This window comes from Zalophus californianus, chromosome 1 (assembly GCF_009762305.2).
Source record: "Zalophus californianus isolate mZalCal1 chromosome 1, mZalCal1.pri.v2, whole genome shotgun sequence".
In the NCBI taxonomy this organism is placed as follows: Eukaryota; Metazoa; Chordata; class Mammalia; order Carnivora; family Otariidae; genus Zalophus; species Zalophus californianus.
The window spans coordinates 140,127,274-140,150,797 of NC_045595.1; positions in this window are offsets into that span (position 1 = coordinate 140,127,274).

Consider the following 23,524-nt stretch of genomic DNA (forward strand, 5'->3'; position numbering starts at 1 on the left):
CAGGACAGAAAGGCAGAAATTGGGGTAGATGCAGTTCTGGAGTAACTGCATTTTCAAGATAGCAGAACTAACTACCCTGAGAAATGTAAATTCCCTGACCCTACACTCAGGCTGCTGTTTGAGAAATCTGGGTCCCTGAATTAGGGGTTCCTTTTGTAGACCTGTCCCTGGTGTCTTGATTTATCAGCATGCATACATTTCTAGATGTCTACAGATGGGAGTGGGAGTCTTGGAAAGGCGAGGGAAGCTCCTTTTGATGAAAGGATTGAGTGGGTGGAGTTGAATCTGGAGGCTAATCTCTTTATGCAGGTGTGTGTGTTTGTGTGTCAGTGTGTGTGTGTGTGTGTGTGTGTGTGTGTGTGTGTGCATGTTGACCTGGGCTTGGCTAGCTCAGCTGTTGATTTGGAAGACAAAACAACAGTTCCTAATTCTCTAGTGCACCATCAGCTAGTGTTCCAGCTCGGCAATAGTGGTGGTCTTGGGAATCACAGCAGACCACCCAACACGGGAAAGAAATGAAAACAATGCCTAGCCCCGCAAGCAGGTTTTGCACTTTTAATCTCAAAACATTCAGAAGCAGGAAATCTTTTACAGTTTATTATCATGAAGTCCCTGGCACAGGCATCAGCATTTGAGAAGGAGAGAAGCTAAATCAACATGAGGCATAATAATATCAATAGTGTACAGCAATAACAATGGTAATTTATACTTTCCATCCCCCTTTGAAGAATTTTTTTTTTCCCATGGAAGTTTCTTGAAGACAAAAGTGCCCTCAGTCTGGAGTGACTTAAATTACTGTTTTGACTCTGGCATTAGCTCTATCACTTTACCTTTATTTCTCAGAGCCATGTTTTCTCATCAGTAAAAATGAGGTGTATACTGCCTACATGAGGCAGCCCTCTGGACTGGCTAATCAGATAGATAGATAGACAGATAGATAGATAGATCCATGTATTCATACAGAAAAGTAATATCTCACTTTCACTTCAACTTTGAAAATCAAGATTCTCCACTTTATATCAAAAACTAATGATGTACTATACGTTGGCTAACTGAACATAATAAAAAAAAAGTGCACTGTACCCAAAGTACAATTGGGTTGTCATAATCAACATTAGCAAAACACCAAATGGGTGTATTTCACTGCACTAGGGCTTGGTGGAGTCACAAAGAAGTATGGCAGATGGGCTCACGGGAGAAGCAAAACCTACAGGGTCGCCTGTGTGGCTCAGTTGGTGAAGTGTCTGCCTTCAGGTCAGGTCATGATGCCGGAGTCCTGGGATAGAATCCCAGGATCTAGTCCTGGGATTGAGCCTGCTTCGGGCTCCCTTCTCAGCAGGGAGTCTGCTTCTCCTTCTGCCCCTCACCCCGTTCATGCTCTCTCTCTCTCTCTGTCTCTCACTCTGTCTCTCAAATAAATAAATAAAATCTTAATTTTTTTTTTTAAAAGAAGCAGAACCTACACACAAGAGTCAGGCAGGAAGGAGCAATCTTGATGTGTAAACTCACACTGATAATTTAATTATGAAGGCTTCTAATATATAATATTGGATGCATTTCTAAACCCTGAAGACACTGTGGCATCCTATGTGTCACCCCATAGACATCTCCTTTTGTACATTTCATAGAGTTTTTGGGTTGTGTTCTCTACATTGTACTATCTTCCTGACAAATGCAAATGACGATTTTCTTCTCCTGGCATCTCTCTTTTCAATAAACACTCTTCAATGGTTCAGTGAGGTATACTCATTCTTTCCCCCATTTTTGGAGAAAGTGCTGTGGCAGGAGTAGCCCAGGAAGATGGTAACAACATTCTTGTAGAGACTTTGGAATAGGAAGAAGAGATGCTATTTAAAAATTTGTGCAGCCTTTCTAAAAAACAGAATGTTCTGAGATTTTAAGTCTTCATCTATCCTCATTGTCTCTAAACATGGCTGGAAAGCAGCAAAAACTCTCCGCTTTCCAATTCTAAATGCTTTATTCATGCCATCCTATGCAGTGTCAAAATAGCCAAGTACAAACCCTTTGATGGCTATAAACTCAGTAAACACTGGTCACAATCATTACAATGTGGCAGCACTCATATGTACAATGAAGCCAGAGCTTCCCCTCACCCTTTCCTCCCCTTTATAAAGGTGTTTGAGAGGGAGGATCGCAGACTGTAATGGTTCTCAAACCGTAGTGTTCCAAGTGAAGATGCCTGGACCATATCTCCAGAAATTCCCATTCGGTAGCTTTGATTTATTGACAGATAACTCAGAAAATCCAAGGCACATGGTCTCAACAGCACATTTTAAGAAATGCCAACACAGCATCTAAGAGTTCAGGATTTCAAGTTAGAAAAATCTAGGTTTAAATCCCAGAACCTGAAGTCCCTTGCTATCCATCATTGGGTGAGTTCTTCAAACTGTTTAAGCTTTAGTTTTTTCAACTGTGAAATAGAATTAATGACACTCAATGCAGAGTGGTCATTAGTTCAGGGTGAAGGTAGGTAATGTGTACAGAGAACTTGGCGCAGTGACTGCCACATAGTAGGCACTAAACCAACAGTGGCTATTATTTGATGTGACTCCTGGCCTAAACTCTGGCAACACTTTAAAAGGTTTGACCGCTTGAAGGATCCACATGTATTCCCAAGTGAAAAATTATAGTGTTCTTTTTCTCACAATGATGGTGAAGCACAGTAGCCTGAGTATATAATTCTTTTTTTCCCTAGTCAATTCCATAAAACCACATTAAGGAACATCAAGTTAATTTAAGCATAGGGGCATGATACATTTGTCCCTGAGGAATCTGTAACAGCACAAGCTGAGGGATGATAAAAGTCCTTGAGACAGTCATGTGGGTATGTTGAAAAAGATTTTGACAGTCATCATAGTATGAGGTCGTATGCATAAAGTAGGACTGGGGACCTGGGTGGCTGTTTTCCTGGCGATATGGTGATAATACTAGTTCTGTCCTCTTCACAGTAATGTAGGAATCATATGAGTAAATGCAAGTGAGAGCAATTTGAAAATTGTGCAACATTAAGATAATAGGATTGCTATGATGAGGCGTCTGCTCTAAAATCCAGAAAACATAACACACAAAATAAGTTATAGGTCATTTCATAAAGAGAGTAGTAAGGACTGATCATAAGTCTAGTTACATGCCACCCACTGTTGAGTGACTGGAAGGCCAGATGTCCATGTGGTAGAAATGATGAAGAGCTGATTCGAGAATCAGATAGGAGGCCCAGATTAGCTCATTTTAAGGTTCACTCCTATGCAGATATTACAAGATTCTAAGAAACACTGCATCTAATTAGACTTTCAAGAAAATAGCGTAGGAAAATGTATTCCACATTTTGCAGTTAAGCTGGCAGACTTTCTAGAAATAAATTTATAGTAAAATACGTGCTTTGAAAAGGCTGTATTTTTAGGCAACAGCTCAATCAAGTAAGAAAACAAAACCAAAATTACAGACCAGGTTGTTTACTAAATGAAAATTCTAGCTTTTATTATGGCTGTGGGACTTGGATCTGCCAGAGCTATCACACCTGGCTTGTTGAGCAATAAATACCTGTGGCACCATGAGTCAGATGGTACATTAACTGGCAAGTCAAGAAGATCAGGAACATACTCCTAAAATGACGTCTTTGCACCTGTAGAGGAACACTTAATACCCACAGACAGCTACAGCTTCGTGTGGACAGGGAGGGGGAGGGGAAAGGGAGCAAGAGCTCCAGGACTGGGAGCTTATCTGAAGAAAATACAATTTCTGTTGACAAACCTTCAGGCAATTCATCTCTATCTTCTGTGTTTTATCAATACTTTACATTCATCTGTACAAACTCATTGGGTATCTGTTGTGCATCTTTTCCCCACGAGTCAGGGGTTATGCCTTATTAAATTCTATATTTTTAGTGGCACACAATGGCGTTGGGCCTAACACACAGAACTCAGCATAAAGCTATTAATTGAATATAATAGCATGGGTTAAGAAGTAACCCAGGTCTAGAAAATATGACCAGTCTGCGGCAGAACATATGGGTCCAGTTGGAAAATTCCACAAAAAAGAATACACATTAACTTTCAGTACAGCATCAAGGATCTCTTAAAATAAAGGGGCTGTGCAATCTGGTAGCAGAAAGCAGCATCAAGCTCTATAAAATCTGAAGCTCTCCCTTTGAGGTAAAGAGGAGTCACTCCATGCTGGCAGCAGGTCAAGGGCCCTGCTCCAGTCGTCCCAGTTACCCTGCCCAAAGAGATGAGTGACATTTGATTTAATCCTAGTCTCATCTTCTAAGTCAGTGCCTAATATTTGGTGTATGCTCAATAAGTATTGGTTGAATTATTTTAATTATCAAGTTCTAGGCTTTTTACATATATCATCCCCACTTAGTACAGCAGGAAGTTGCTTAATTAGACAAGGATATGGAAGTCTACACTTTTCATAGGGTTGTGATAGAAGACAGAGGATCCAACTCAATGTCCAAGAGACCTGCACAGGGAAAAAGGAGGCAGATCCTTTCAGTCTATAGGAGAAGCACAGACTAAAGAAAATAGGGCTGCGACCACTGGCGGAAGGGCAGGGTCCTTTTGCAGTCTGCCTTGGTTTTATGATCCCTAATGAGAGTAACTGGGCAATGACTCAGGGTTATTAACCAGAAGCCGGAGAGAGGTTGAGGCAGAGAGCAAATTTTACCCTGGAGTTTGGGCACTTTCCGTGAAATGTCTTTCAGAGCTCCTTGCTATTGGAATTGTTCAAGCAGAGGCTAGACAGGTGTGATACAAGGATGCTGTAAGGGGAGTCTTAGAGGCAGAGTCTCAGGTGGAATTGAACTAGTGGCCTTTAAGTCCTCACCTATTATACTTTTCCCCAACTATTATATTTTAAAAATATAAGCTATATTATTTATTGAGCAGGGCATTAGGTACTGAGCAAGGTACTCTCTCTCTCTATATATAATTGTAGCATTTACTATGCACTGAATGGAGTTCTTTGTGTATACACATTCCATAAACCTTCTCACAAGCCTATGGAGTAGGTACTGTTTTAAGTTCCATTCTACAAATGAGGAAATGGAGGCACATGAGGATCAGCAACTTGCACAAGGATATTCAACTAGTAAGTAGCAGAGTTGGGACTTTAATCCACAAAGTCTGGTTTCTACTGTGTACTCACATCTATTCTGCTGTACGGCTGCTCTGAGCTTTGCAGTAATGATGTGATAGTTAGATTGCCACTCTTCCTTTAGAGACGAGAAACTGAGTTCTACAGGTATTTGTTGTGTGCCTTTGATTACTCTGGAGTCTTCTCCAACTTCCCTTTTCCATCTACCTGGTTTTAGTGCTGCTCCCTCCAAGCCTGAGATCCCGCAAAGGCTTTTTTATCTCTACTTTCAACCTCCCCTCCTCCCACTCATCCTTCAAATTGCTGCCTGATGTCATTCAAGCATCTCCACTGGCTCCTTCCTGTCTGTGGCATCAGGTTCAAATACATCAAACCTGTGTGGCTTTTCATAACCTGCTGCCCTTACCTTTGGAAAACTGTTCTCTGACTCTTTAAAATATAAACTCGATTCCCATCATTGTTCCACTCATGTTTGTAAGTCTTGTTTCCTATAAACAATAATACTAATGTGTCTTTTTTAGGGAATATTATTTCATTTACAAGCTTCTCTTTCTATCTTTGCCCAGCATTCATTCTGGCCCCACGGCCTCTCTCCCTCATCGGTCTACTCTTCCTCAACATCACCACTGTCTTAGTTCAGACTCTCTTCACCTTCATAGGAATTCCTTTTGTATTTCCTGCTTGTTCTGCTGCCAGGCTTATCTCCCAAAAAGCCAATCTCAACAAGGCTGCTAAGAAGCCTTTAATTTATGCTAGATAATAAGTTAGTCGAGTGGGCCTTGAAAGACAGGCCAGGGATCTGGATAAGGAAATTTTTTATGTGGGATATAATAATATTGGAAAAACTCATGCTTTCCTCTCAACTGTATAACTAAGGATTGTACTATATATGCAAAGGATGTCAAAGGTGCTTGAGAAGGGGCCAAACAAGGTATTTGTTGCAGTAGCTTCTTTTATTCCTCATCCCTGCTATGATCCTGTCTCTGGAGAAGGTTGCTTTGATAGGGAAAAACAAGGGGAAACAGAGCAGAATGCTGTAGATGGCAGGTGTTTGCACAAACGAAGCTGTAAAGCTTTGGCCCAACCTGTCTGGCACTCTTACTGTAGCAGCCCCTACAGTCATTCAGCTGAAAAAAAAAATGCAAATTCTGGAATGGACGGAAAAAAAAGAAATCTTATCACATCTCTTTATCCTATTTCTGACCTGTTATATTTTGTTTCTGTTTCATTAAGGCTCTGTGGCTTCCTCCATGCCCTCAAAGTGGATCTTGACATCTTTCCTCAGACATAAACTACTCATCATCTCTCTTCTCCTTGAGGTATTGCAATTATGCATAGGTTACACTGTTTGAAATTGTTCTCAGTTCTTGAATGTTCGGGGGTTGTTATTTTATTCTTTCTTTCTTTCTTTTTTTTCTCTTTGCTTTTCAGAGTGGGAAGTTTCTATTGATCTATCTCCAAGCTCGCCGATTCTTTCCTCATCCATGTCCAGTCTCTGGTAGGACCATCGAGGGCATTCTTCATTTCTGTAACAGCATTTTTTACTTCTATTATTTACTTTTGATTCTTTTTTAGAATTTCCATATTTCTGATTACCTTACCTATCTGTTTTTCTCATGTTGTCTACTTTTTCCATTAAAGTCTAACATATTAATCATAATTATTTTAAATTCCTTGATACTTTCAACATCTGGATTACATCGGAGTCTGGTTCTGATACTTGTTTTGCCTCTTTAGCTTGTAAGCTTGTATATATATATATATTTTGCCTTTTGGTATATCTTATAATTTTTTGTTTAAAGCTGAATATCATGTATCACATAATAGGAAGTGAGATAAATAGTGCTTTAGTGTACGGATTTATGTTAGCCTGCCTAGGAATTAGACTGTTTTTAATGCTTGTTGCAGTTGTAAGTGCCAGAGGCTTCCAATTCCTGTGCTGTCCTTGTTTTGTTTCCTGTCTTGACTTTGGGCTTCCCCAAGTACTCGTCCTCAGAGAAAGTCTGTGTCTTGTAGCTATTTCAGCTCTAATCCACTGTTATTGTGCTGGAATTTGTTGGAGGTAAAGTGTGGGGGAAGGGAAACATTCTATAATCCTATGATTTAAATCTCAGTCTTTTAATGGGTCTTTGTTTCTGGCCGTGATCTTCATGAGAGTTTCTTCAGTGATATAGCTTTCCCCCACTCAGGTGATACAGGAAGGCTAGAGGGGACTGGAGTGGGAAGAATGACCTCCCTCAACTAGAAGGTTCTGGTAGTCTTTTTCCCTTGAGAGCAGGCCTTTGTTACTGGGGAATGTTTGTATATTTCACAATGACTATACTTCCCCTCCCCCTGACAGAGCCATAAGAGCATCTTGCTTGGATCTTCAACTTAAGAACCTGGTGCGGTCCCTGGAAGTAAAACCTACAAAAATGTGGGAATCTTCCTAAGACTGCAGCCCCCAGGATTTTCTCATTCTCGTGCTAGTTTATACTCAGCCTCTAGCAATTCATTTAAATCAGCATTTAAGTGTTCCTACTAGTTTAGTACCCTCAACTTCAGGTAAGTGGCTCAGCTGCTTCTCTCTGAATTTATCTGTCTTTCCAGGGTGGTAGTTTTCCTGGGATCTCACTTTTCTGATGAGTCCAGGAAAAATAATTGGTTTTCAATTTGTCCATCTTTTTGTTATTGTTGTTGTTGTTGTTGTAAGTTCAGGAGTGATGACTTCCAAGTTCTTTATATTGTCAGAGCTGAAGACAGAAGTTGCTGGATGTAGAATGAATGTCTTTATGAAAGAGGCATATATGTGTTGTATCTTATTGAACTTTGTATTTATCTTATGCCCAAAATAGAGTGGAAGCTCACAAGATTTTAAAGTGTTAGTGTTGAGTCAACAGAAAGGGACAAAGAAACTGGTATAATTAAGTTAATCACCAGAATCAGTGAATATTCTTAAGCGTAATAATTGCATAAGTCATAGAAGACACTTATACAATACAAAAGCATAATAATATTTTGCAGTGTTAGATGTGCATTTTTTAATAAAATTACAACCTTGTACCAAGCACATTATTATTCCTGCTGCTTATAAATCTGAAACTCAAAAGGGAAACCTATAAATTTTCACCAAACAATAGCACCCACACACTTAATTCACATGTCTGTTCATTCCCAAGCACCATGCTTTACACAGCTGCCTGGAATTTTGGCAGAGAACATCCCAGATGCTGCCAAGATCATGAGAGAGGAAATGAATCTTAAAGTAGCTGATTCTAACTTTCAGGAAGCAAGATCATTGCATTTCTGAGTGTTCAAAGAATGTAGACTTGGGAGACGAGGAAAATACATGAGGAGGAGAGAATTTCTTCATGATGGAGACAGAATTCCTAATAAGGCAAGAAGTACTCATTAGGATGTAGATTTATGTTGGAGTCCCATGTTCAATAATAAATGAAACAAATGTTTTATATGGGTTTCATTGTGTGGCTCTACCTTATATCAGTACATCTATTGGCAACACTTTTCACACTATGACTCTCCTCTTGCCACCAGATCCACCCAAAACCTGGCCATGCCTTCAGCAGAGTTAAGGGTTTTATTAACCTTTATGTTTTTGTTTGCATTCATATAGAAAGATCCTCTGCCATCAAAATCTTACCATTTTAGATTAGAATGAAACTTGTGGTCAGATCAAAGATACCAGCATGTACTCCTGGTGTTCATACACACACAGATACAGAAATGTAAACATAGAGTATGTACATGCTTGGTCAATATATATTAACATCAGGGGATGCTGGGTGGAGATATGTGGGAAATCTCCACCGTATCTTTGCAACTTTCCTGTAAGTCTAAAATTATTTCAAAATAAAAGGGAAAAAAGAAAAGAAAAAGGCTAGAAAAGGCCATATGACATGTTAAAATGATTAAACAAAGGAACTTCATATGACTTGAAGGCCCAAGTCAGCGTGACCTCTCCATGAAACCTTCACCAAAACCCCACCAGGAGCTATCTGTCCTTTCACCCATAAGTCTTTATGGGGGAAATTATATAACAGAATTTTGAAATTCTATGATATAATTTCAGAGCTGTTTTTCTCATTCCTAATGGGATGAGTTAAGAAGGAGCCTAGATAAGAAAGAGAAACCTAGTCACCGTCTAAGAAATGACTCCTCACTCCTTGCCTGCTGCATACATGCGTTAGAATTCCTTTAGGAATCCAGTTGAGTTCCAGAGCAAGTTTGCTAAGTGATCATTCTTTCCCAACAGCTGTGGAGCAAAAAGCTCTGGCTGTGGGAAATGCACAAATTTGGTTTGAGATAGGAATTTAGGAGTAGAATTTAAAGGGAGTTGGTGCTCCTAGGAAAAATTTTTTTCTCAGCATAAAACAAGAACCTGTCTCCCAGTAGTTGGAATGTCCCATACCTTTTGCACCCAAACTGCAAGTTTAATAAATAATTGTGAATTTTATCCTAGGAATGGAATATGTTCTAGCCAAGGAGTCTGGATTACGAATGAAGGAAGTCTCATGAAACCTCCGGCCAAGTCAATATATTGCAGATGCTGGCATGCTGTAATCCCCTATATGTGTCTTCCTAATAATCACAAATACCTGTTCCCTGAAAGAAAGAGTCATCCATGTTGCTGTCTGTAGTTGTAGTTTGTTCATTTTTCGTTATTGTAAGGTTTTCCAATGTATAACTCTACCACAATTTATTTGTCTTTTATTGATGGACATTTGTCTATTATAAACTATGTCAAAATGAATGTTCTTACACATGTAGCCTATAGTACGCATGCAATAATTTCTTAAATCCTACTTTTTATTAACTCTTGTGCAAATAAATGAAGAGCAACTAAATAAGAAAAGCAAACCTATTTACTGAGACTTTGCTATAGTAAGGGAGTCAATGAGTCAACCACCATGCAAGTCAATCACTTGCATTCTGATAGAGACTCAAAGGCATGCAGAGTGGGAAAACTTTGTGGTGGAAAAAAATGGAAGGTTTCAGGTGTACCATGATTGTAGGTTATTGGCCTGTGGAAGCCGTAAGTGAGCTAACTAGAAGCAAGCCATCCTATGTGATTGGTTAGGGGTGCATATTTGACTTTCTCTGGTTGGTTGAAAGGTAGAAGTGGGAAAAATTAAGGAAGTTGTCAATTAATATGGAGTCTTGGTCACTTGGGGTCAATTATTAGAGGAGTTATTGTTTAGCTTCCTGGATTATTACTAGAGATAAAAATCTGGCTTCCTACAAGTCTCCATTGTAGCAGGCTGGCTTTCTGGGCTATTTATTGTAGATAAGATGTCGATTTCCTGGGCAAGTTCCTGCAGCTTGTGGACCAGGAGGCCTGTTTTTATATATGGTCTGGATATTGTCCCTTTATATATTCACTCTCTCACCTTTATGATTTAGGTCAAGTCATCTAGTGTTCTTGAGCCTAAAGCCATAATAATAATAATATATTATCATTTTTGTGAAAGTTGAATAATATGATAATACATTGAATAGCTATCTTACTCTGTGACACATAGATATTTTCTTCTTTATACCTCTTTCAGTTGGTAGATGCTTGGTCTATCAGTGAACTTCAAGCAATATTGCTTGAAGTGTAGATGTTATAAAAAATTTTTCAGTATCCAAGTATTGAAAGAGTTGTCTTGATGTTCCTTCCAGTGCTGAGTCCATGGCAGTGCTCCCACTTGTAGCATCTTTGTGTTCCTTGCAATAATAACGGTCCTTGTGTAAGCTAATATATTTGCCCAAAGTCATAGATAGCAGAACTAAAATTAAAGTCTAGGACTGTCTCAACCCAAAGTGTGTGTGTGTGTGTGTATACATAAACATATATGTACTTTTTTTTTCTTTCTTTCCTATATAAATGCTTCCCAACATTTTAGGTACATTTTCCTAACTTAGCAGACCACAAAAATACTTTTAATGCTATAGCGTATTGATAGAAACCCAACAGAGAATCAGGAGTTAGAATAAATCCTTTGAATACAGTAGACACTAAAAATGATTTCACAACCGAATTATTAGAATAAATGATAAAAATTTATTTTCAAATGTGTTCCCTTCAACCTTATAACAAAGGAAAATAGAGAATTCAAATTATTTTATATTTATTTAAGTACCGCTCAATATGAAAGTCCTATTTTCCGTCACAGTATAGAGGTATAGCATAGTATAGAGTATAGCATATCCGTCATAGTAAAGAGGAAAAGAAATGAAGTACTTAGCAATAAGCTAACAGACTTGAATTAAGTTTTTTTCAAACATTGTCAATACTTATATCTTGGAAAGACCATCACTATCCCCACCATCCTCCCCCACCCCCCACCCCCACCCCCTGGGCATCATCCTTTTTTTTTAAAACAAAGTCTCTGGTTGTTTAATTTGAATTTGGGGAAATCTGATTTTTGCTTATTCTATTTGGTCACAGTTTGAGGACCTCAAGATTTTTTTAAGTTTTCTCCACAGAATCTATTTTTGTATAATGTAGGTATTCAACATAAACATAAAAGACATTGCATTTTCTAATACTAAAAGAATACAGGGGCACCTGGGTGGCTCAGTTTGTTGAGCATCCGACTCTTGATTTCTGCTCAGGTCATGATCTCAGGTTTGTGAGATTGAGCCCAGTGACAGGCTGAGTGTGGAGCCTCCTTAAAATTCTCTCTCTCTCCCTCTCCCTCTGCCCCCCACCCCCTGTTTCCTCTCTCCCTAAAAAAAGAAAAAAAGATACAAAATATCTTTGTTATTTTTTAATATGGTATAAAATTAAATTATAAAAGGAAAGTATTTCTCTCATCATTGTTTTATAAGAACACCTATTAGCATTTTTCTCAAGGACCTTTGAGAAAATACTTTTAGAACAGAGCTATAAGCACCATGCACTCAGAATTAACAACAATTATGATGCATTGAAATTTTCCAGTTCTGCCATCCTTTTTATAGCTAAGATTTCTTTCTCCATATATCTGACCAGTTGTCACAGAGAAGTTGGGTTTTTAAAATAGCACTAAACTAAAAAGGAAGAGGCTTTCAATGCATTTCAGTATTTAAATATTCCAACCAAAACATCTGCTTGTTTATAATGTTCAACATAAGAGTAGTACTGAAGTTAGCTGAAACCCATAACACTGAGAATTTTCTCTACCTCATCACTTTTAGAAAATGATTTTGTGCATGTCTCATCCATAAAAATTATACTAAATGGAATTAGGAAATCCTTTCTGTGTCTTAGTAAACTTGCCACCTTGTTACTATCCTTTCAGAAAAGCCAAGCCCAGCTCCTGTTCAACCCTATGGAATAAGCTGGCTGATGTCAGTCACCCCCCTAAAATGCCTGACTAAGTCTGCAGGTCAGGAAAGTCCTTTTTTTAGAAAATGACATCTGACTTCTATGAACTCATTGCCACTCTTCTATACATGTCAGAATACAGCAGAATCATTCAATTGAGAGGGATAAAAATAAGAAAATAATATAGCTTAATTTTATCTATCTTCATAGAAGTTTAACAAACAGTATGTGTTTTATCTGGGCCTCTTAACAGTAGACAGTGTTATTGAAAAGATCTTTTTTTTTATTTGAATGATGACACTAGATCAGCATATTGTTATGCAATGACATCTAGTTGAGAAAGAATGCATTAATAAAAACTACAAAAATGAAGCTGAAACTTAGAGTTCAAGGTCAAAGCGATGTACTTGAAATTTTTGGAATTGGGTTTGAATCCTAGTCCTCCTTATTAAAAGATGTGCATTCCTGTACAAATCATGCCATTTTTGTGACCAGTTTCTTCTAAATAATCAGATAAGAAGATGTGTCCTGCTTACTTCACAAGATTTTGGGAAGAACTTACAATATGACTCAAAGCAATGTTACAAGAAGTTGGCTAATACAAAATGTATTAACATGTTTTATGTAGCAAACATTTTGCTGGATGCTTTCTATACAATGATTAATATAATGTTTATACAAATACATTATAAATTATGAATTACTATGCGAATATATAGAAATATTATTGTGTATAAGATGGCACTTATCCTTATATATCAAGTAATTTAGCCTTTCCCATTTTGAAAGGAGCAGGTGATATTTGAGAACATTTATTACTTTTCCTAGTCCATTGATAATTTAGCATTATGCAGAAATATTGTGCTTTTGCAAGAATAAAAAATATAAGTAGGTTAGATTCCTTATGAAAAAACAAAGACTTAAAAATAAAATAAAGTCTAACTATGCAAGAGACCAACTTACAGCAAAATGTTATACAAAGGTTAAAAATTAAAGGATGAAAATTATAATAAATAAATCAGACAAAGGCAAACAAGAGAAAGGGGAGGTGGAAGGTGATAATAATAATAAAAATGATGACAATTTGAAGCAAAAAGAATTATACTGGATCAAAATCATCATTTTATGTTGAAAAAAATTTAATCCACACTAAATAGACAGAACCTTTATTAATAGAATGATATTAGAATGACATATAAGGAAAAAATTAAAATTACATAAAATGACAATCATATTGAAAGACTCAAAATCTTTGGCAGATATAACAAGCAAAATTATATTTAAATTAAACCTAATTGGAGTCTAAATCACAACTAGAAGAGAATGCCTATTAAACTGGATAAATAAAACTTTTTACTGTTTACAAGAGACACAAAACATAAGGATATAGAAAGAATGAAAGTCGAAGGATGGAAAACATACACCGTGCAAATATTAACCAAAAGAAAGTTGATGTAGGTATTGTGATATCAGACAACTCGATTTGCAAGGCAAAAAAATAAAACATTTTTAGAGATAGAAACAGTCACTTCAAAATGATTAAAGATTTAATTCACAAAGAAGATATAATAAATTTAAGTTCATATGCAAGTTACACACATTGTACTAAAAACACAAACTCAAACTACATAAGATAAAATAAAAACTATTTAACAAAATGCTAAAAATTCCTCTATGAATACTTGAAAAATATAGATAAAAACTTGATCTAATTAACATGCATAAAATACTATACTCCAAACTTCAAAAGGTGCATTCTTTTTAATCACCAAAAGAACATTTATAATAATTGATCATATTCTATATCATAAAGTAAATCTCAGCAAATTTCTATGGACTGACATTACAGTGTATGGTCCTTTGACCAAAATGCAGTTAAAATAAAAATTAATGATTTAAAAGGGAGATAGCTAAAACAAAAATTGTCACATTTTTTAAAATTAAAAATGAACTTCATGGTAAGGCTATTATGGAGAACAGTATTTCAAAACATTAAAAATAGAACTACCTACCACGTGATCCAGCAATTTTACTTTTGAGTTTTTATTCAAAATAATCAATCAGGATCTTAAAGAGATACCTGCGTTCCTGCAGGAGCACTATTCACAATAACCAGATGTGGAAACAACCCAAGTGCCCATTGACAGATGAATGGATAAAGAAAATGTGGTATATACATATGAGGAAATACTGCTTAGTCTAAAAAAAAGAAGGAAATCTTGCTATTTGCAACCACATGGATAGACCTGGAGTACATTATGCTAAATAAGCCAGACACAGAAAGACAAATACTGTATGATCTCACTTGTGTGTGGAATCTAAAAAAGCCAAATTTACAGAAGAAAGAGAGGAATGATACTTAGAGATAGACAAGGTGGAGCTGGAATGGGAGACATTGGTCAAGGGCACAAAGTTTCTGTTATACAGGATGACCACCTTCTGAAAATCTAAAGCATAGCATGGTAACTATAGGTTACAATAGTGTCCTATAGGGGTGCCTGGGTGGCTCAGTTGGTTAAGCGACTGCCTTCGGCTCAGGTCATGATCCTGGAGTCCTGGGATCGAGTTCCACATCGGGCTCCCTGCTCAGCAGGGAGTCTGCTTCTCCCTCTGACCCTCTTCCCTCTCGTGCTCTCTATCTCTCATTCTCTCTCTCTCAAATAAATAAATAAAATCTTTAAAAAAAATAGTGTCCTATACACTTTTTTTTCTCAATTAAACTTTTGTTATAATGGGTCTCAAAAAAAAGAGCTTCAAATTAACCCATGGAGCAATAAAATAAAAATGGACGTTACAACATACATGTAACTGAATGATAACAAAAATACTATGTTTCAAAACCTAGATGATTCAGGGAAAGCTGTGCTTAGAGGGATATTTTTATCTTTAAATTTATGTATTAGAAAAGAAGTAAAGCAGGAAATCAATGAACCCTAACTCATCTATCTTAAGAAGTTGTTTATCTTTTTTTATTTTATTTTATTTATTTATTTGACAGAGAGAGAGAGCACAAGCAGGGGGAGTGGCAGGCAGAGGGAGAGGGAGAAGCAGACTCCCTGCTGATCAGGGAGCCGGATGTGGGGCTCGATTCCAAGACCCTGGGGTCATGACCCAAGCCGAAGGCAGCTGCTTAACCGACTGAGCCACCCTGGCACCCCGAGAAGTTGTTTTTTCTTAAAAAATAACAAATCCAAATGAAGTAGAACAAAAGAGAATACAGAGATCAATGAAATAAGAAACAGTTATACTGTAGAGAAGATTCCAAAAATAATCAAATGTTAGTTGTTGGAAAAATTAATAAAACTGCTAATCCTTGGTAAGATTAGCAAGGGAAGAGAGAGACAAGAAGGAAAATAGATTTGTTTTACTTTAATGATTGGAAAGAGGGAGGAAAGGTAGAATGAAGAAAAGATTGTTACCGTGGGCAGTGTCTTTGCAAATGTGGGTCAGCAAATGCCGTATTGGTTTTTGGCAAAGCAGTTGTTTATAAATGATCGACCGTTTCCACAGGGATTCACTATAGCAGCTGGATTTATGATACTCCTCATAAAATTTTCAATTGCTGATTTAAAAAATAGGTATTTATCTTCCCCAAATGTTCTAACACATAATAGAGAACACAATCTTTTCTTCCTTGATGTTCCATAAAAAGACAGGAATTTCCCAATTCTCTATCAAGTGAATTGAACTAAAACTCTTTATGTTTACAAGAGGCAGGAGAATGTGACTTGAGCTATTCTGACATGTCTTATGGCTTGTAATGAAACTAAACAAATATGCAAACATACAGGTATAAATATATTTATTTTTGTGCCCCCAAAATTTAAAGCACAAAAAGCACCATTTGCTTAAATCTTCAAGCAATAATCCAGATGTTCATATTTTAAGTAAAAGAACTGGCTAGATCTTATTCTTGGATTTTGAGTGTTGCTATATTTCATGTCTAAATATTCTAGAATTTGAACCTAGGTAGCAAAGTAAAAGGCAAATACAAAAATACAATAATAAACACTGCTATCTTGCCTTGCAAATTTCTTTATTGGCTATCAGATAAGATGTACATTGTTCATTCTGATGTTCTAAACTTTCACAAAATGGTCCCAACCCCTTTCTCACTTTTAGCTACTGATTACCTTTACTCAGGAGAAGTCTCAGACAATAGACTATTCTGTGCTCCCCACAAATACCTTTGACATTCCTGGGATGTCTTTGCTCTTGCTGTTTTTATCTTTTCATGATGAAACCATAATTATCTTTCAAGGCTCCTCCATGAAGTCTTTTCTAAATTTTCTAACAAGATGTGATCTCTTCCAATTATTTGCACCCGCATAACACATTTCTTGTGTTTCTTGTGTAACTTTATTCAAAAAAATAATTGGGCATCATCATTTGTGAAACTGTCTAATTTTGAACTTCTTAAGGACTGGACTGTGTCTTCCAAATATTTATATATTCATTTTTCTGAAAAACTCAGCTTGAAGATAGGTAGTCATGTAGTCAGAACCCCAGTGGAAGGAGACCATGATGTTTCCCATTCATAATTATTAAACTATAAACATTACATGGCATCTGACTGAATATAGTTTCAGGCCTTTTTGCTTCTCTCCAGTTTCGTCGCAATGAGTTTATAAGAAATTAAGTCTGTGAGGAAAGAAGACCTAGCCAGTTTCAAAGTATGATTTCCATGGGATATAAATATAAAAGTGTGTACATTTTAAAATTATGCAGTGGTCTGAAGTGTTTGAATGGTACAGGGTTTTTTGACCACCAGCATTGCTGAGAAACTGCTAAGGTTGCAGAAAGGTAATTGTGTGCACTGCAGAGGAATCTGACAATTAAAGATGAAGCCCATACTGGTACTCTTTGCTCAGTAATTGTACAAACAACAGAACAAAAAAGACCCTGCTCACCAGAGACTTTCATTTTAACACCATTGGTGTACTGCTGCATCTGCATCTACCTTCATGTAGTCTGTCTAGCCAGACGCAGATGCTCCCACCAGTCATCATATTCAAAAAGAAAGAGTTAAATGCCAGAGAGAATCCACATGATAAACAATCATTAGCAGTCTATGTGGGGAGTAAACAGTTCAAAGTCAGGTTTTGATTTTTTTTTTTTTTTTTTTTTTGGTATGTTGTTGATTTTTCCTTCTAACTGGTGACTTTATTCAGTTTCAGGGGTGGGTTTGTAGTCTTGGCTCTTGATGTATATCATGATAATAGCTTTGTTACTTTGTGCCACTGGAGTTAAAAAGTAGGACAACAGTGCTAGACCCTAAAATTCCTTGGTTATAGTTGTCAGCTTTCTCTCCTGACAGGTCGAGTCTGGGAAGAGTCTGCTGACAGTTGACAGTTGATGGAGTGGATTAAAAGTCAACAGGCTCTTGATTTTGGCTAGGTCATGATGTCAGGGTTGTGAGATGGAGTCCCATGTGTGCTGGGCATGGAGCCTGCTTAAGATTGACTCTTTCTCTCTGCCCCTCCCTGCTCATGCACTCTCTCTCTCTAAAAAAATAATAATAATTAAAAAAAATTTTTTTAAAGTCAACGGGTGACAACAAGGTAACCCAGAGTTAGCAACAGCTGGAAGTCTCTAACACGCCAAGGCTGAAAGGACCAAGGAAGGAGGTGTTAGTTAAACCGGTGCCTAGGGTCCAGGGTCTCCTGGCAGAAGCTGGAAACATGGGAAATGGGAACTAGATCACAGAAGAGAGACAGTGCCAGAGAGGCTGCCCATGGTAGAGAAGGAAGAGAGAAATAGCTGGTTTCTCCCTTCTTTCATCCTTCAGTCTCCTGCCACTATCTCCCATTGGCAGAACCAGTAGGAAGACGGCTGACAGGTAGCCTAGTTATCACGGTCTGCAAGGGTCAGCCTCCTACAATGTCAAGCAGTACATGGTAAGAGGGAGGGACTGATCTAAGGGGATTGGCAAAGGAGGTGGGAACAGACGGGTGAGGGGTCACATATTTGGAGGTATTTAAATAGTTCAGTGGCTTAGACTAAGGTAGTGGCAGAGAAATGGAAAAAAATAGATGGTTTGAGGTATATTTATGAGAAGAAAAAAAGCATGACTTAGTGACCGACTAGATTGAGAATTAAGGGGGAAGAAAGTGTTGTGAAATACTTTAACCATGTTCATTGATTGGGTTTGTTTTGTAGTTTCTGCAGAATAATAAGGCTGCCACTCAAAAAAAAAATCCCTGAGTGCTTATCCACATTTTTCCTCCAATTATTAACAAACAAGAAAAAGTGGTCAGCATTTGGTTGGACCACAGAGAAAGAAGGAGATTGGCTACTGCTGGGGTTACCACGGTTATTGTCATTGGTTATTGTTATCAGGAGCCACAGAAGAGAACAGCAAGTTATATAACCGAGGAATGGAGGATTTGTGGAATAATACATCTCCTGGATATCTCTTTAGACTGAAAAGCAGTATTGTTTTACTAGTTAAAAAGACCAGCTCACTAGAAAAATGAAAAGGATACCATAGCAAGCAGTTACGGTAATTGCCAGGAGAGAAAGAGAGAGAGAGAGAGTGTGTGTGTGTGTGTATTAAGTACTTGAAAGTACCTTGAGAATTTCTATAAAGAGCCAATTAGGCAGTCCAAAAATAAGGTTTTAAGTTCAAGGTGTCAGAACAAAGGTGGAGACTAAGGTGTGGCTAAGGAATTCACAGATCAGAACACAAATGGCTGCAGACTTGTTTCATGCAGCTGTTCCTGCATTTAAGGGGGGGTGAAGTGGAGTGGACAAGAGAGCTCAGTAGTCCCTAGACTCACTGTCAGCAGCTGTTGCCTGCTAAGTCCTCAGCAGAGAGCCAGAAACCTGACATGAGATGCTTCCATTACTATTATTTTATAAATTTTAAACTTTAGTAACAATGTGAGCAAAAAATAATCGAAGCAATTTTATTAATAATAATCCAAGTATATAATGATAAAGTATCTCTATGGCCCACTAAGGGGACGTTATTTAAGTGCTTACCCTATGCAGAGCATTTTATGCTAGCTCCTGAAAGGACTACAGAGAAATGTAGGGCAAATTTCAGCACAGTTACAACAAAATCCTTTCATTTTTAATTTTAGTAATGAAATTTATTAGCTCTAATAACACTGAATTCCCAGCAAATTCACCTTCCTGGTACATATTGAGATCTCATATATACTGAAACTTCCATCTACATTCGTGGGAAAAAAAATTATGACTCTATGAATTTTTGAATCAGAAAAAGTTAATATAGGTATATAGGTTGCAGGATTTGAATAGATAATTTTAATGTGGATATTATCAAACTAGAATGAATGAGAAATTTGAGACAGACAAAGAGATATTAAACAGTTAGTCATGTCAGAAAAACCCCCAAATGCTATCCTGACCTGCAGAGGATCTCTAAAGACCAACAAGATAATTATAGGAGATGTATTTCTCTATCAGGAATAATAATAATAAAAATAATTGGATGATCTTTAAAGGAAAATAATTGAAAACCAGTTAGGAAATCAGGTGACTTGTCAGTGCTGGGAATCTGAAAAGCAGATACAAATGTCTTGATGGAAAATATACGAAGGGCAAGTTGACCAAACTACTGAGATTGAGATCTTTGATTTTGTGGATGGTATTAACATCTAACTCTCATTCTACAGGTACAAAAACAATAGAGCTACATTGGGAGATAATTAAAAGATTTACAGATAGAACCAGGACTTGTCCAAGATACTTGATACCTACAATCAGAGTCCAGTCAGAAATTTTGACGTTCTAAGCAAGCAAGAAGCACGTCCTCAAATCAAAAGGATTTGTTAGACAGTGAGGCAGGAGAGGAAAAGAGGAAAGTGTGGGCTTCTGAGCAGATTCAGAGTAATGTCATGTCTCTTTCTCTGGAAAGTTCCTTGACTTTGGCCTTGGGTTTTCAGCTCTATTCAACTCCATAAAAGCTAAGGGATGTCATCTGTTTTAGAGCTTTGGCAAACTTGTCAGTGGGAGGAGGAAGATAAGAGAAGGAAAGGTGTAAATATTTACGAGGTAGAAAGGGGATTTAAAAAGTCTCGAAAAACCATCATTTTCAAATTTGAAGTCCTTTACCTTGTGATGTTTAGGCCAAAGTCTGGCATTTGTGCATCATCCATTAGATAGCAGTTTGGTAAAACATATGAAGTACTATAAAAATAGTCAGTAATCCCATTTATGTGAATGTAGCAAAGAATATTTAAAAGTAGGACATGGGCTATATACAAGAAGATCATCACCAAATTGAAAATGGGAAACAACTAAAATGTACAGTTGTAAGAGAATATTTACGTAAAATATGTCTCATTTTTAATGGACAATATTAGGTGATAAAATTATGATTATGGAGACTAAGCAGAACCATGAAAAGATAGTAATACAATCGATGTTGAATGAAATAAACAGAACACTAAATTAAAGGTATATTCTGGCAAGAGCAGTGAAAAAAATCATTTGTCCATAGACAGACTCTGGACGATATTATGGTAAACATCTTTCTTTCTGTTGGCTTGCTTTTCTGCAGCAGCTCATAAAAGAACTATCATGTTGGAATTTTGCAGGGGGAAAGTGTGCCTTCTCTCCATTTCCCTCACTCATCCTTACCCATGAGAGACGGGTAATTTATCTGATTGGTGATTTGGGGAAAAGAGGTCACTGCTCCTGTACAATCCAGCCTTTTCTCTTTTCTGGGTCCTGGCCAAGGCTCAGGCTTCAGACATCCTTTTCTCTAGCATCCTCCTATGGGTTAGCATCCTGGGACAGGCCTTGCCTCTGCGGAGAATTCCTGACATTTTTCAACTCGACAGCCTCTGACTAGGTGCATAAATCAATTCTATGGGGTAGAAATAGGATGTTCTTCTGGGCTCAAGATGTTCTTGATTAGGTATTTTATAATCAAACTTTACAGCAAAAAGCTGATATATTGATTTATACTAGAGGACTAGGACATGTCTTAATTTTTTTTCTCGTCTAGGTAGAACAGGGATAAGATTACCACCTTCAAGAAAAAACAGAAAAGACATAAATGCAAAAATCCTCAATAAAATACTAGCAAACCAAATTCAACAGCACATTAAAATGGTCATATACTATGAGCAACTAAGATTTATCTGTGGGATGCAAGGATAATTCAACATATACAAATCCATAAATGTGGCCACCACATTAACAAAATGAAGGATAAAAATCTTATGATCATCTGAATAGATGCAAAAAAAAAAAAAAAAAAAACATTTGGCAAAATTCAACACTCTTTCATGATTAAAAAAAAAACTACCTCTCAACAAATTATGTATAGTAAGAATGTACCTTAACATGGTAAGGACCATAAACGACAAGCCCAGAGTGAACATCATACTCAATAGTGAAAGGTTGAAAACTTTTCCTTTAATTCAGGAACAAGACATGAATGCCCACTCTCATCGCTTCTATTTAACATACTACTGGAAGTCTTAACCCCAGCAATTAGGCCAGAAATTGGAGAAAAAGAACCCTGACACACTGTTGGTGGGAATGTAAATTGGCACAGCCATGATGGGAAATACGGTGGTTATGTAGGTAACTAAGATCACCAAGTTATGTAGATCTTCTTAAAGAGATGGTACATGTCATTCCACAATACTGACAACTCATCTTGGTTAATACCACCAATTTCATCAGGAAAGTCTAAGTATTGGTAAGCTGTCAAGCTCTTGGGGGCAGATAAACATTTTACAAATTGCAAATGGATATACAGTTTCATTTGAAAGTGCAGATGTTATCATTGGCAACAAATAATCTTAGTTGTTTGTTGTGAAGTGACAGTCTCACTTCACTTATTTTCAGGAAAATGTTTGCCTAATACTCACGTTCGAATAACCATAGTTTGACTTTTACTCATTCTTTCCAGTAAAAGTGGTGTTCCATGAAAACAGCAGCTGGTTCAGTTTTCAACTCAAATAATCATACAAAAGCTTTTCCTTGAGAGAGCTATCATACTTTGGTATGCAGTAAAGGTGCTTTATGCATACTTCTCATTTCATCACACAGAATGCTAACTAGGCATATTGCCAAGGGTGGAGGTTTAACAAAATCAATAATCCCTAGCACTTCCTGAAGAATATTCCTCAATGAAACTGATGTGACAGAGAAGAATACAGTGACTATGAATACAGTTTGATGTTGAAGTCTTGATCCACTTTCACACACTGGAAATTTCGCACCATCGCCAAAAACGGTACCCTAGTTTTGACGTCAGAAATCCCTGAACAAGTCTCAGGGTCCCCCAAAAGACTGAACATCAAACTTTGAAAACCTATGAATTTGAGTCATTGTGCTGCAGAACTGGAGAAGACTTTACTTTTATGATTTTCTGTAACACATTGACAGGACCATCCCATGTCTGCAAAAATCCAACCTTATTATATCTGAGAGACCCAGTGTTACCATGGAGAGTAAATGTTGCTAATAATGCCAAGAAAGGATAAATGTAAATGAAAGTTATCAAACTGTTTAAATAATTGAATAAAATGTCTTTTGTGATTATGATATATTTATTAAGAGGAATGTCCTCAAGTACTTGATTACCTTTTAATAGAACAATATATTTGCAAAATATAAAAATTCTATCTGAATGATCGATAACTCAATTTTTTTTTACAATTTCTGACAAATCTTAACTTTTAGTTAGTTTTAAGTGGGAACTTTCACTGAACCAATAGCAAAGAATACTAGAAGGTAAATCTGGATACTATTTTCCCCATGCCATACTGAGTGACTATTATGAGCAAGAAGTATAATTATTTAATACTAACATCAACTCAATAAATTAAGTACTCATAATTTGCAATGAAAGCTGAGGAAGTTGAGGCTTTGAGAGGGTTGATAAGACCTCACCAAGGTCACAGGGTAGTAAATAGAAGAGACTTAATCATAAAGCTATTTAAGTGTCATTGTGGATTCCAGAACTGGTTAGAGAGAGTTAAGAATGCTCATGTCCAAGTAGCTGGCTCCTCATTCTTTGAACTGCACCTGGGATTACTATCCACTGGCACTGACAAGCCTCACATGATCTAACCCTGTACATTCATGACAAAAGAGTCTCTCCCAGGAGGTTCTCAGACACCAGTGTCT